Source organism: Lemur catta, chromosome 4 (genome assembly GCF_020740605.2).
Source record: "Lemur catta isolate mLemCat1 chromosome 4, mLemCat1.pri, whole genome shotgun sequence".
Lineage (NCBI taxonomy): Eukaryota > Metazoa > Chordata > Mammalia > Primates > Lemuridae > Lemur > Lemur catta.
Window position 1 is genome coordinate 107,733,731 of NC_059131.1, and position 15,053 is coordinate 107,748,783.

Consider the following 15,053-nt stretch of genomic DNA (forward strand, 5'->3'; position numbering starts at 1 on the left):
CTGTGAGCTAGGCTGACGCCAGGGCACTCACTCTAGCCCGAACAACAGAACGAGACTCTGTCTCAAAAAATAAAACAAACAAACAAAAAAACCAAAAAAACCAATACAGTTGATATTTGGAGAGATTTTATTTTATAGGAAAAGAAATCAGAATACTTCCTAAAACAATTAAGGTAGGATTCAATGACTCATTTACAGAGCAATCTTTCCACCCTCCCACTCTTCCATTCAGGTATTTAACACTTTTTTACTGAGGGCTCCCTCTGTTGTCAGTATCCTATTAGAGGTTGGAGACAAAATGATAAATGAAACTTACATGATCTCTGCCTTTTGCTTACACTTTTAGGAACAAAGATAGATTTTATGCCATATCTTACCAAATAGAGGTGCTGAGTTCTCCAGGCACCAGTGTGAAACCTAACCTACTGTGAGTCATGAGGAAGGCTTCCTAAGGGATGAAAGCTACAGCCGAGATCTGAAGAATAACAATATTACTTAGGCAAAAAGGAATAAGAGAGCACTGCAGGTGAGAGATCAGTGTCTGAAGGCGATGAGATGAGAAAGAGCAACCAGCAAGTGTTGCTGGAGCACAAGGAGCAGGAGGAAGAGTGGGCTGAAGGAAGTCTAGAGACCAGCAAGGTCTGGGACCCAGGACCTCACAGCCCATGTAGAGGATCCTGGTCTTCATTTTAAAAGCAACAATAAGATATTAAAGGAATTTAAGAAGAAAAGATCACTTGGGCTCAGAATGGAAACCGGAGCAGAGAAGTGTGGGAATGAATGTGGGGAGACTGGTTAGGAGGCTGATGCAGAAAGCCAGGGAAAGCAATGATGGTGGCCTGGAATAGAGTGGTGGCAATGTGGAGAGAAAAGTGGGAGGATTTTAAACACACACACACACTCACTCTCACACTCTCAAATCAATGAGTTTGGTGCTTGGAGTATAGAATGAGCAGAGAGGAAGGGATACCACCGGCAGGGGTGACTCCCGGATTCCTGACTGAAGCGACGAGAAGGACACCCACGCTTCACGGGATGCTGGAGGAGCAGGTTTAAAGGAGGAAAGAAATGATGCGTTTTTGGATTTACCCTTTCTTGTAATTTAGCACAGCTTTTTCAAAATCATCTTTGAATATTTAAGAAAACAGCTGTCTTCTCTTATAAAATATTTATTAAATGGGAGGAAAAGATAACAGTGACTTTAGCCCTAGTTTCTCTAATGTCTGCTTCCAGGTGGTCATTTTCAACTTCAAGTGCTTCTTTTATTCTTTTAAGTTCTCTCTTTCCTTAGTTAGAGATTTTATTTCTTCACGACTTTCTTGAAGTTTCTCAGTCAACCCGAGCCTTTCTGTTCCTATGCTTACCAGTGTTGTTGAGTCCTTGGTTGTGGACTGTTCTTTCAATAACTCCAATTCATTTATTGTTTCCTGAGACAAGCTGACTGCTTTCGCATTGGGAAATAGCTCCTGCTCCTCATGAAGCTCTGGGATCTTATGACATTGATAAAATACCAAGGTTACTGTTTGAAGGTCACTATTACTATCATAATTTTTAAAGGGAAAAGATCAGGATACTTTCGACAACAATGAAAGTGATCTTGAACCCTCAGAGCCTACCTTGGGTCACAAACTCCTATCTATTCATTGTCCCTCATTTCCAACTCAAGCTATTTATGACTTTTCTGCTAGGCATTTTCTATCGTAATTTTCTTTCCAGCTTAGAACCAATCCTTATGCTTTACCAACAAACTGTTGATACAGTCAGTTGCACCGTTATTTCTATACTAGTTTCCAAATGCTACAAGAGAAAAATCAGAGTTAAGCAGGCTGTATTCCAATAAATACACGGTTCCCATTTTCAAATGGGCACCCATGCAACTTTTCAATTTTTCTATGTGTACAGATTTATTCCCCTTTCCATGGTCATTAGTGGGACCATGTAATTTCGCATTATCATATTTCTGTATTTACCATATTGGACTTGAGGGATTTTCTGCATGCCTATATCAGGGGCACAGAACGATGTCTTATTTATATCCATAGTCTCAATGTTGGGCACAGAGTAGGCGTTTAACACGCTGGCCCAGTTATCCCAATGCTTCATTTCTCCATAGCATTTACCATTATCTGATGTTATCTTGTACATTCGCCTGCTTATGTATCAGCTATTTTCTTCCACTACAAATGGATCATAGGGATTTAGTCCACCTTGTTCCCATTGTATTTCCATAACCTAGGACTATGCCTGACACCTTAGACACTCAACAAATCCTTACCAAATAAATGAATGAACTATAACTTAGCCACTACTTGCCGCTTATCTTTTCTTTAAAGGAGAAAGGAAGGAAGAAGTATCAAAGGATGAGAAGAAGAAAAGACATACCTTTTCTTGTAATTTGGTTTTGGATTTTTCTAAGTCCTGCTGAATACTTATTATTTGAGCTGTCCTCTCAGAAATGCTTCTTGTTAGTTCATCAACAGTTTCTCGGTGTTCTTTCAGATGCATATGAGCAATTTTTAGTTCTTCTTTTGTTTGTAGGTCCTTAATTCGCAAGTGAAATTTAAGAAATGTAACAACATTATCCCAACATTGCCTCCCCCTTTGCTCAGTTTTTGAAAGAAACATTTAACAGATGAAGGAAAAGGGTATAACTTACTGTAGCTTCAATTTCTCTTATATATCCTTTAAGTTGGTCTCTCTCTGTTTCAAATGATTCCTGTAACTGCTTCAGATCATTTTTTTCTTTGGTTATAGAATTCATTTCCTCATAATTTTCATGAAGTTTCTGAGTCAACTTAAGTTGCTCCATTTCCATACGTTCCATCGTTAATTCTTGATTCTTTAACTCATTCTTTAAATTCTCCAGTTCATTCACCTTTTCCTGCCTCTCACTCTTCCTGTACACTAAGAAGTTCTTGCTGTTTTTCTTGGAGTTGCTGGCTCTTAAAATGTGCAAGTTTTATAATTACCGTTTTGCCTGCATTCTCTCAAGATTCTTATGCAAAATCATTAATAGCCCTGCCTCCCCTCCCCACAGGAAACAGGCAAGTATCACTAAAAGTAAACGAATCTTCCAGGCATACGTGTCTGTAGTGGGCTAAATAGTGTCCCACCCAAATTCATGTCTACCTAAAACCTCAGAATATGGATTTATTTGGAAATAGGGCCTTTGCAGATGTAATTAGATTATGATTAAGAAGAGACCCTACTGAGTAGTCTCTCAATCCAATGAGAGTGTATTTATAAGAGACAGAAACGGACACATAAAGACATGGATTAAAAGGTATGTGAAGATGGAGGCAGGGGCTGGAGGGATGCAGTAACAAGCCAGGGAACGCCACGGGGGCTGGGAGACACCGCAAGCTAGGAGGGGCAAGGAGCCTTCCCTAAAGCCTTCAGAAGGAACATGGCACTGCTGACACTTCAATTCTGGACTTCCAGTTTCTAGAACTGTGACAGAACAAAGTTCTGTTGTTGTAAGCTGCCAATTATGGCAATTTGATGTGGCAGCCCTAGGACACTGATACAGGTTCATTAAGGAGGTAAGGGGAAAATGAGATAAAGTAAAAAAGCAAAGAGACTAATTAACTGTACATATATAGCTATCAAATAACTAATTCCTCACTCTCTTAAAAACTTTTTGGATGATTTACTTTCATGTCTAATAAAATGCTTATGAGGGGTGACCCCCCAAAATACTGAGACATTGACCTTCACAGGCTATTGATTTTACTTCTTTAGGAGAAGTATGAAATAGATATAAGGTTTTAGTAAACTCAATTAGGTGAAATGGTGAGAGGGATCAGAATGAAAAGAAAACACATATTAGGAAAAAAAACACTTGACAGGAGAACAATAGAGACCACAATATATTATCTATAATACATGTGGCACTGCCCTCAGCTTATCTAGAAATATCTTTGCGGGTGCATTTTAGAATCACCCGGGCTAAAATGCTCAGGTTGTTACAGGGGTCTTAGCTCTTACGCAAATATTACAACAGCACTTTACTTCTATAAAATAAATGATTCAGGAAACTGCAAACATCAAAGACATGGTGATAGTCCTAAATTTTACATTTTAGGGAATGACTAATATATCTTATAAATAGAGGATATTTGTTTTGTTGTCTAATGCATCTCAGTGCCTGGTCCACGGTAGTGCTCAATATATATTCGATGAATGAATATATACGATTTCTTTAAATGATACAGGCCATCTCTCACCTAAAGACTCTAGAATAATACAATCCTCACAAAGTATGTTAACTTAGATCTCAGTGTAAGTTGAAATTGTCTAAAATATTAGCATTAAGATCTGTTCATTTGGGAGGTACATGTTATTTCTGGATTTAGGTCTATGGGAATCAAAATACATTACCAAAAAAAAATTTAGTCAGGAAAAATAGCCAGGAAGATAATTTTTAAAATGCACCTCTTCTTTTAGCTTTTCTTCAACTTCTGCCAGTCTCTCACAGGTCCTAGAAAGCTCTTCTTCTTTCTTTATGGTATGGCTCTTTTCTTGAGCAACTATCTCTTGTTGCTTTTTAAGTTTGTGTCTAAGAATTCTTAATTCTTCTTGGTTTTCCATGGTCTAGAATTAAAAAAAAGTTGATATTAAAATAAATATTAACTTATATTTATGAAATCAGGTAAAAATCAGCATTTACCTCAGCCTACAAATGAAGACATCAGGGTAAACTATTTTGGAAAAGACTAATTCAAAAAAGAAAGTGAGTCCTTAATCATATAGATGCCAAGAATATGTTTTATATATTGTTTCTTTATTGTTCAATTTACATTCCTATTGTGAGAATTAGAACTGGATTTTGCATTCCATCATGAGAGCTTAGCTCACTTCTGCCTGTCAGCTAAAAAAGACTTCGCCAAACTATCATCGACTAATAATGAGATTGTAGCTATGGGTTCCAAACACTGGGATGGCTTTGATTTGCGGCACTGATCACCAGCAAGCTCAGAATGGCAGCCACCCTTTGAGGGCATGTCTTGGGCTAATCCCAGTCAGTAAGCTCACACAGGGACATTCTCATATCAAGATAAAAAAAAAAAACTAGCCAGAGAAAGAGAAGAGAATATAGTTTTTGTTTGTATGCTTATTTACATTCAGCTCTTTTGACCAAGTTGACAATACCAAGAAACTTAGAAAATTAAAACACAAATGGTCAAGTTTGACTGTGATCCATAGTGAACTTCTCCAAATATTAATTTCAACCTATACATTATATTGCTCCTAAACAAAGATACAGAAACTAAATTAGGTGTGAAAATACTGGCAAACACCAACAATAAACAATTAAAATGAAATTAAAACAGTATGACAGCATAGATAAGAGAAACATTTATGAATAAATTTAACAAAATATGTAAAACCTGTTCACTGAAAATCTACAGCACACCACTGAGAGAACACATAAATTATAGAAGAAGATGTACAATGGCCAATGAGCATAAGAAAAAGTGTTCAACATCTTCTGTCATTAGGGAAAGACAAATTAAAACAAAGCACACACCCACTAGAATGGCTAAAATTAAAAGCAACAATAAATAGGAAGTGTTGGTGAGGAAGGATGTGGAGCCACCAGAATTCTCTTAATTTACTGATGGGAATGTAAAATGGTGTAACTACTTTGGAGATCAACCTAGCAAATTCTCATGAAGTTACATACACCTCCCTATGACCCAGCAATTGCATTAAGATACTTACCTTAGAGAAATAAAAAACAAATATATATACATAAAAAGAGTTGTACAAGAATGTTTACAAAGTTTTTTTCATAATAGCCAAATACTGGAAGTGACCCAGATTTCCATCAATAGGAGAAGGAATAAGAAAAAAAAAACAGAGGCACATTCGTACAATGGACTAATACTCGCAATAAAAAGCAATGTAGAAACAAGTCAAACACAAAACATTACATACTACATGATTCTACTTGTATGAAGTTCTAGAAAAGACAGAATGAGGTGAACACATCAGGATGGTATCTGGGGCAAAAGGAGAGATGAGGATCAGCTGGTAGGGGTGTGAGGAAACTTTTTGGGATGATGAAAATATTTTCTATCTTGACTGGGGTGGGGACTACATAAGGTAAAGACATTTTGTCAAAGGTCATCAGACTGTACACTTCCATCAGATACATTTATTGCCAGTAAATTATACTTAAATAAAGTTGATAAAAATCTAAAACAAAGATGAAAATGTATTGCCAATATACGGTGCTAAATCCTACCATTTTGACATTTTCCTTTAGGTCAGTCTTCAATTGTTTCTTTTCCACTGTAGTACTCTCTAACATTTGTTGGAGTTCATTTTTCTCCTGTTTTCCTCTGTTGCTCAATTATTTCATCATCCTTAACATCTGCAATCAGTGTTTGGGTGTTTTTACCATCCAAATTCCTTTTTTTATCTATGCCATCCATCTAAAATACAAATATAGTAAAGTTGTAGTTAATAACAACAACTTCAGTAATATTAATAATATGTACCAGGTACTATTCTCATATCTTAAGACATTTAATCTTGATTATCACTTTATGAGGTAGGCATTATTATAATCCCCATTTGAGAGATGAAGAAACTGAACTTCAGAGAGGTAAAGTCACTTGCCCACGGTCACTCAGAGAGACATAACCAGGTTTAGCACCCAAATGGCTGGCTCCATTTGGGTTTCTGCTCTCGTGCCTGTTCACTGATAAGAATTACTATAATAATTATCTTCACATATGATAGGTTAACCTGACTGTATGCATATTCACTTACTTCAAACCAATTACATAATAAATAAAAGATATTTGCCTTTCCTTTGTACATCTCTTCCATAAATACTTTCTAAGTTTCATACTACTAGTAGTTTGTTTTTTTACTATGATAGGAGTGGAATAGGCAACTTTGAACTCTATCACTTTACCTATTCCCCCCTACCCCAAAGCTGGAAATCATTCCTTATCCCCCACTCCCAGCAAATCTATATTTTCAGAGGCAATTGTACTCACAAAAGGCTAGAGAGTGTTATTATGTGTAGAGGGTAAAATAATTTTGATAGAGACCTATCTCATAATATAATAGCATAATTCATCTTTTCTTAATATACTTATTTTTATACACTGATAAGAAAAGCATATTATATACATTCAGGTATCCATAAATATTAATAAGTCATAACCAACCAAAAGTAACCTAAAATATGAACTCATTGGGAAAGGGAGACAGAGACTGGCATTGCAATTGTTGGCACGACATTAGGGAAATATTCCATAACCTACATTAGCCCACTAAACATGTTCAGCTCCATATTGGCCACACACGTATTTAACAGTTTTTATGATGATCTATAATCACATTAGAAAAGAACGGAAAGATAAAGGAAAGACATCTAATATTAGCAACTTCTTATAACCAACTATTAGAATTCTGATATATTTCCTTCCAGAGTTTTTTCTATTAAAATTTTTTCTTAAGTATAGCTATTGTAATTAATTTATACACATGTTTATTTTTAGCTTGTCTTTTCTATCTACTTAGATCATATCTATTTTCCCATACTGTTATGTAATCTTCAAATCATAATTTTTAGTAGCTGCTTCATTCTCTAGAGTGGATACAGATAAACCATATGTTATTGAACTACCCTTTTATTGTTGGCAATATGCATGAGCTTCTGACAATGGTGAGCACAGAGCTAACTACATGAGAAATTAAGGTCCGGCATACATAATCTTTGGGATTAGTCTGTTAGATATCATAATTTAGAATGTCGCATCTTTATTCCTAAAAACAACAGTATACATAAATACAAAGCAGACGGAGACAGAGTATTCTGTAGCGATAGTCAAGGTACATTCCAGGCTGGGTGGCTCCCGCCTGTCATCGTAGCACTCTGGGAGGCTGAGGTGGGAGCATCGCTTGAGGTCAGGAGTTCAAGACCACCCTGAGCAAGAGTGAGACCCTGTCTCTACTAAAAAAATAGAAAGAAATTATCGGGACAACTAAAAATATATACAAAAAATTAGCTGGGCATGGTGGTGCATGCCTGGAGTCCCAGCTACTCGGGAGGCTGAGGCAGTAGGATAGCTTAAACCCAGGAGTTTGAGGTTGCTGTGAGCTAGGCTGACGCCACAGCACTCTAGCCAGGGCAAAACAGTGAGACTCTGTCTCCAAAAAAAAAGGTACATTCCAATCTGAATTTAGCCTAAAAGGCATTTCACCTACCATGGTTATGAGTAAAATCTAACAGATATAATTATTACATAAAGAAAAAAATTTTGTCCTTTATAGGAGAATAAGTTTACTAACCACAAAGTTTAAAATTTTTGTTGGGATATGCTGAAGGAACTACATTTCCAGAGACACATTGAGCAGGATTGAAAATGAGCACTGCAGGCGGATTCATGATAGGTCTACTGATACAGCCCCTGGTGCCCAGATGGACAGAGGGACCCCTGGAAATTTCCACACCCACTCTTATATATTCATGGCCAATTCCAGCATGAACATGATAGAAAACCAAATGATCTCAGTCTTGCATCCCAGACTACAGGACCCCTAATGAACACAATTGCCCCAAAGAATCCATAGCTAGATCTTTTTATTGACATGGATGGATGATTCCAGAACGAACTTGATAACAGAGGATCTAGCAGTTCCCAGTGAGTATAACACTCCTTTACCCTCTTTCCTCCTCTATTGCCCCTTTCCTATAGGGTCCTGTAATTGCATTTTGGATTTACTCAAAGTAGTCACTGATTGTTGCATCTTATTTTCAAAAATCTACTCAAAAAACCTTCCCACCATAAAAGTAGAAGTTAAAAATTTCAAATCAAGGTCAAGTTCTTTTGGTTCATGGTTAATTATAAATAAGCCAAGACATAAGATATGGCAGAAGTGAAAATGTTTTTATAGGAGAGAAGTACTGAAGCATTGGGAGACAGAAATAGAAAAATCTTCTTTTCCAAGGCAGGATTGTGCTCTAGAGTAAATGGGGAAAAGCAGCAGCTCATTTTACAGGATAGTAATATATAAATGTACACACATATTTATTTGACCAAGGAGACAAAAGGCTTGTACACTGAAACCTAGAAGTGTTGCTGAGAGAAATTAAAGAAGACACAAATGGAAAGACATCCATGTTCATGGATTGGAAGACTTCATATTATTAAGATGTCAATACTGCCCAACGCCATTTACAGATTTAATGCAATCTCTGTCAAAATCCCAATGACGCCTTTTGTAAAAACAGAAAAATCTATCCTAAGATTTACAGGGAATCTCAAGGGGCCCCAAACAGACAAAACAATCTTAAAAAAGAACAGAGTTGGAGGTCTTATAATTCCCGATTTCAAAACCTAACTATAAAGCTACAGTTATCAAACAGTATGGTACCAGCATAAAGACAGGCATATAAAACAATGGAAAGAATAGAAAGCCCAGAAATAAACCCTTGTGTATATGGTCACAAGATCGCCAACAAATGCCAGGGAAAGGGGCATTCTTGAAATACTTAATGGGGAAAGGACAGTCTCTTCAACAAATGATGTTGGGAAAACTATCGACATGCAAAAAAATAAAGTTGGATCCTGACCTTATACTATACGTATAAAAGTTTACTGAAAATAAATTAAAGACCTAAACATAGGGGAATATTCTTTGAAGAAAACACAGAGGGGTCTTGGCAATAATTTCCAGGATGTGATATCAAAGCACAGGCAATAAAATTAACATAGATAAATCTGACTACATACATCAAAATGAAGAACTTCTGTGTATTAAAAGACACAATCAGCAGACTGAAAAGGCAATCTATGGGAGAAAGTATTTGCAAGTCATATAACTGAAAAAAGGGTAATATCCAGAATATATCAAGAACTCTTACAATGCAACAACAAAACTCAAACAACCCAATTTAAAAATAATAGACAAAAGACTTGAACTGACACATCTGCAAAGATATACAAATGGCTAACAAGCATATAAAGACATTCAATATCACTAATCATTAGAAAATGCAAATTAAAACCACAATAAGATACCACATCACATCCATTAGCATGGCTACTACCAAAAAAAAATAGAAAATAATGTGTTGGTAAGGATGTGGATAAAATAGAATATTTGTGCACTGTTGGTGGGAATGTAAAATGGAGCAGCTGTATGAAAATCATTATGGTCCTTCCTCAAAAAATTAAAAATGGAATTACCATATGATCCAGCAAGTCTACTTCTGGATATGTATCCAAAAGAATTGAAAGCAGGGTTTCAAAGACATATTTGTACACCTATGTTCAAAGCAGCATTAGTCACAATAGCCAAAAGTTTGAAGCAACCCAAGTGTCTGTGATTCCGTGATGGATGAATAGATAAGGAAAATGTGGTATATACGAGGGGACTTCAAGAAGTTCATGGAAAGTGCATATTATGACAAATCTATGAACAGATTTCAAAATTTTTTGCACCAAAATAAATTTATACTAACTTCTTATAACATGTCTGAACAGGATCTAGTTTGAGGCAGTAAGAAGGGTAAGACATCAGTTTGAGAAGAGTCCCTATCAGAGCAACATGAATCCTGCTAAAATTGAAGCAAAAACAAACATCAAATTTGTGGTGAAGCTTAGGTGGAAGAATCGGTGAAATGATTGATACTTTATGAAAAGTTTATGGGAACAATGTCCCAAAGAAACTAGCAGTTTACTAATAGATAACGTGTTTTAGGAGGGGATGAGACAATGCTGAAGATGAAGCCCACTGCAACAGACCATCCACATCAGTTTGCAAGGAAAAAATTAATCTTGTTTGTGCCTTAATTGAAGAGGATAGACAACATCAGAAACAATAGCCAACACCACAGACACCGCAATTGGTTCAGCTTGTACAATTCTGACTGAAAAGTTAAAGTTGAGCAAACTTTCCACTTGATGGGCATCAAAACTGTTGCAACCAGATCAGCTGCAGACAGAAGCAGGGCTTTCAATGGAAATTTTATACAAGTGGGATCAAGATCTGGAAGTATGTCTTTGAAGAATTTTAACAGGACACGGAACCTGGCCTTACCGGTATAATCCTGAAGAGAAAGCACAACCAAAGCAATGGCCACCAAGCGGTGGAAGTGGTCCAGTCAAAGCAGACACAGACCAGTAAAAGCAAAGATCGGTGACAGTTCTTTGGGATACTTGAGGCATTTTATTTGTTGCTTTCTGGAGGGCTAAAGAACAATAACATCTGCTTATTATGAGAGTGTTTTAGGAAAGTTAGCCAAAACTTTTGCAGAAAAACACCCAGGAAAGTTTCATGAGATAATCCTCCTTTACCACAACAATGCTCCTGCTCATTCCTCGTATCAAATGAGGACAATTCTGGGAGAGCTCTGATGGGAAATCATCAGGCATTCACCTTACAGTCCTGATTTGGCCACTTCTGCCTTCTTTTTGTTTCATAATCTTAAAAAAGTCTTTAAAGGGTACTCATTTTTCTTCAATTAATGATGTAAAAAAGACTGCACTGACATGTTTAAATTCCCAGGACTCTCAGTTCTTTATGGATGGACTAAATGGCTGGTACAAAAGTGTCTTGATTTTGATGGAGCTTGTGTTCAAAAATAAAGTTCATATTTTTAATTTTTACCTTTTAATTCCATTTTCTACAAACTCTTCCATGCCCCCTTGTACATACAATGAAAAATTACTCACCGCAAAAGGAAGAAAATTCTAACACATGCTATAACATGTGAACCTTGAATGAACCTTGAAGATACTATACTAATTGAAATAAGCCAGTCACAAAAAGACAAATACTGCATGATTCCACTTTTATAAGGTACCCAGCACAGTCAGTCATAGAGACAGAAAATAGAATGGTAGTTGCAAGGGCCTGGAGAAAGGGGGAATTGGGGAGCCTGTTGTTTAATGGGTATAGAGTTTCAGTTTTGCAAAAAGAGTTCTGGACATTGGTGGTATAACAGTGTGACTGAACTTAATACTACTGAACTATATACATAAAAATACCATTGACCATATATTTTAAAAGAATTTTGAGAAAATAGAAATGCATTGTAAATAAAACCCTTTATAACATTATAGGCAATCCCCTCTGTAATGGACTGAATTGTGAACTCTAAGCAAATTTAGTACAGAAAAATCTGACATAAAATAAATACTTTAGCCATAATTATTAAAAGTCAATCTTTATTATCTTGTTAGAATTCAGAGGGGCTTTTAAAGATATTTAAAATACATCAGGTCTCAAAAATATCAGCTATCCAAAGTTTGAACTACTTTTTTGTCCTTTCCTTTTCAAATTGATTGTAAACAGTTATGTTCAAAGTTATTTCAAAGACATTAGGGTTAAACTTGTAAAAATATTGTTAGTTCTTGCCATTGTGAATAATAACAAATAAAACCAAAATTATCATTACATACTTAAGTGTTTGAGGTTAAAGGGAAAGCTTATATATAAGTATACGAAAACTCTGAAAATAAACACCCTTTACCTTTTGCCGAAATTCTTTAGTTTCTCCTGTTTTCCACTATATGCAAATTCCTGGAAGTTTCCTCAGAAAGTTTCAATTTTAGTGTGTTAATTGTTTCTTGGTGTCGTTTCAAAGACTCAAGAGCATTTCGTAATTGTTCTTGAGTGTCTATATACTTTGTCAGAGAAATGTAAAACAATTTCCATTAGCATACAAAACAAAATTATTTTATAGTTACTACTTGATCATAAATAATAAATGATGGCTCTTAAAATGTTTTCAGAGGCCCTGATTTTTCAAAGTTTAATCAACCAAAACCTTACCATGTTTACAGTATCCTGAATATCACTTTTGAGTTGGTCCCTCTCAATTTGAAGGCTCTCTTGGAGTTGTTTTAGTTCATCTCTTTCTTGGGTTGAAATTCTTACTTCTCCTAAGGTTTGCTGAAGTTTCTCAGTAATCAGTGTTTTCTTCTTTTCTATAGTTTGCAGCATAGAGCCTCTATTTTCTAATTGTTTCTTCAGCTGTTCCACCTCACTTAACCTTTCATGATCCTCAAATGTTTTCTGCTGAAGTTCTTGGGTCTTGTGAGAAAGCTTTAAAAAAAAAAGTAAATGTGACACAGTAAAAGCAGACAGTTTATAGTGTGGTTGTGCATGTGCATGTGCACACACTCACACACAAACACACACACACACAACAAACCCAAGAAGACTAAAAGGTCATTTCTTTAGACTGCATCTTGTACTAACCTCAGTCCTCAAAGCATCCAAACTTATACCAAAGTTTTGTGCTTCTTTAGAGAGATTTCCTATTTCCTGATTCATTCTCTCATTCTCCTCAAGGACCATCTTATACTTTTGCTCAAATTCCATATGAGAGGTTTTGAAATCTTAGAATTCTTGATCAGTGCTTTTATAATTTGACTGGGCAGTTGTTGAGTCATCTTTAGTTTTACCAATTTCTTCAAGTAAACCTTGAATTCTATTCTCCTTATGAACTACCTCAGAAAACAATTTGTCTTTTTCTCATGTTATTATTCAGAGCTCTTCAGATTTATCATGTATCTATGAAAAGAAATAAGATTTAGCACTGTATAATTCATTGGAGCAATTTTCAGGAAAAAAATTTCTCTGGAAAAAAAGTCATTTAAATTAAAAAATTGATTGAGGAAAGGCAATACAGTATTCTTATTGTCACATTTCTCTTAGTCTGTTTACTTTCAATATATGAGATGTCACTTAACTCCAGTGAGAATGGCCTTTATCAAAAAGTCCCATAACAATAAATGTTGGCGTGGATATGGAGAGACAGGAACACTCATACACTGCTGGTGGGACTGCAAACTAGTGCAACCTCTGTGGAAAGCAATATGGAGATACCTTAAACAGATACAAGTAGACCTACCATTTGATCCAGCAATCCCATTATTGGGCATCTACCCAAAAGAACAAAAGACATTCTATCAAAAAGACATCTGCACCCGAATGTTTATAGCAGCACAATTCACAATTGCGAAGATGTGGAAACAACCCAAGTGCCCATCAATACATGAGTGTATTAATAAAGTGTGGTATATGTACACCATGGAGTATTACTCAGCTATAAGAAATAATGGGGATATAGACTCTCTTATGTTCTCTTGGTTAGAGTTGGAACCCATTCTACTAAGTGAAGTATCCCAAGAATGGAAAAATAAGCACCACATGTACTCACCATCAAATTGGTTTCACTGATCATCACTTAAGAGCACATTTGGGAATAACACTGATCTGGTGTCGGGCAGATGTTGGGGGGGGAGAGGATGGGTGTACACATACATAATGAGTGCGATGTGCACTGTCTGGGGGATGGACACGCTTGAAGCTCTGACTCGGGGGAGGGAGGAAGGGCAATACACGTAACCTAAACTTTTGTACCCCCATAATATGCTGAAATAAAAAAAATATTGTGTTTTCTAATCTCTTTGGTTCTAATAAGGACTGCATGGAGAACAGTCAGTGAAAATATTTAAGTAGGATGTGTCTTTATTTCTTATCATTCTAAAGAGTTTTCTAACTTTATTGCGTGCCAGGTATTTTATTGTTTTTCTCAGAATTTGATTTCTTTCTTTTCCCTAAAGACTTTGAATGCAGCTCAGGTGTCCCAAAACTTAATCCATGAATAATTTAAATGCTTAATTGTTTAACATTATTATTTAAAAAGCATTACTTAAATAATTAATTTAAATAATCCATATCCAGCTTACAAATTGTTTAATCATTGTGAAAGATAAAGGTAGAGGGAGGTGAGAAAAAGAGGAGAGATAAAGGCGAGACAAAGCAAAGAGGAGTAACACGGCACAGTGGTTACAATGACAGGCATAGGAGCCGGATCTCTGTGGCTCAACCATTAGTTTGATAACTGGTTGTTGGGGCTAAAGAGCAGCACCTATCTTCAAAGAATTTATAGGATGACTGAATAAAATAATGTTCCTGAAGTTCTTCACCATCATGTTTGCTGTATAGTAAGGACTCAAATTCTTGCCATTTTTATTTCTTTTAGAAAGGTGGAAAGAAAGAATAGCCATGGA

General features: G+C 36.0%; 1 pseudogene; it reads right to left on the reverse strand.

Moving 5' to 3' along the window:
• Window positions 1-214: 214 nt before the first annotated feature.
• LOC123637488 overlaps window positions 215-15,053 on the reverse strand; it is a 40,139-nt pseudogene continuing 25,300 nt past the window's right edge.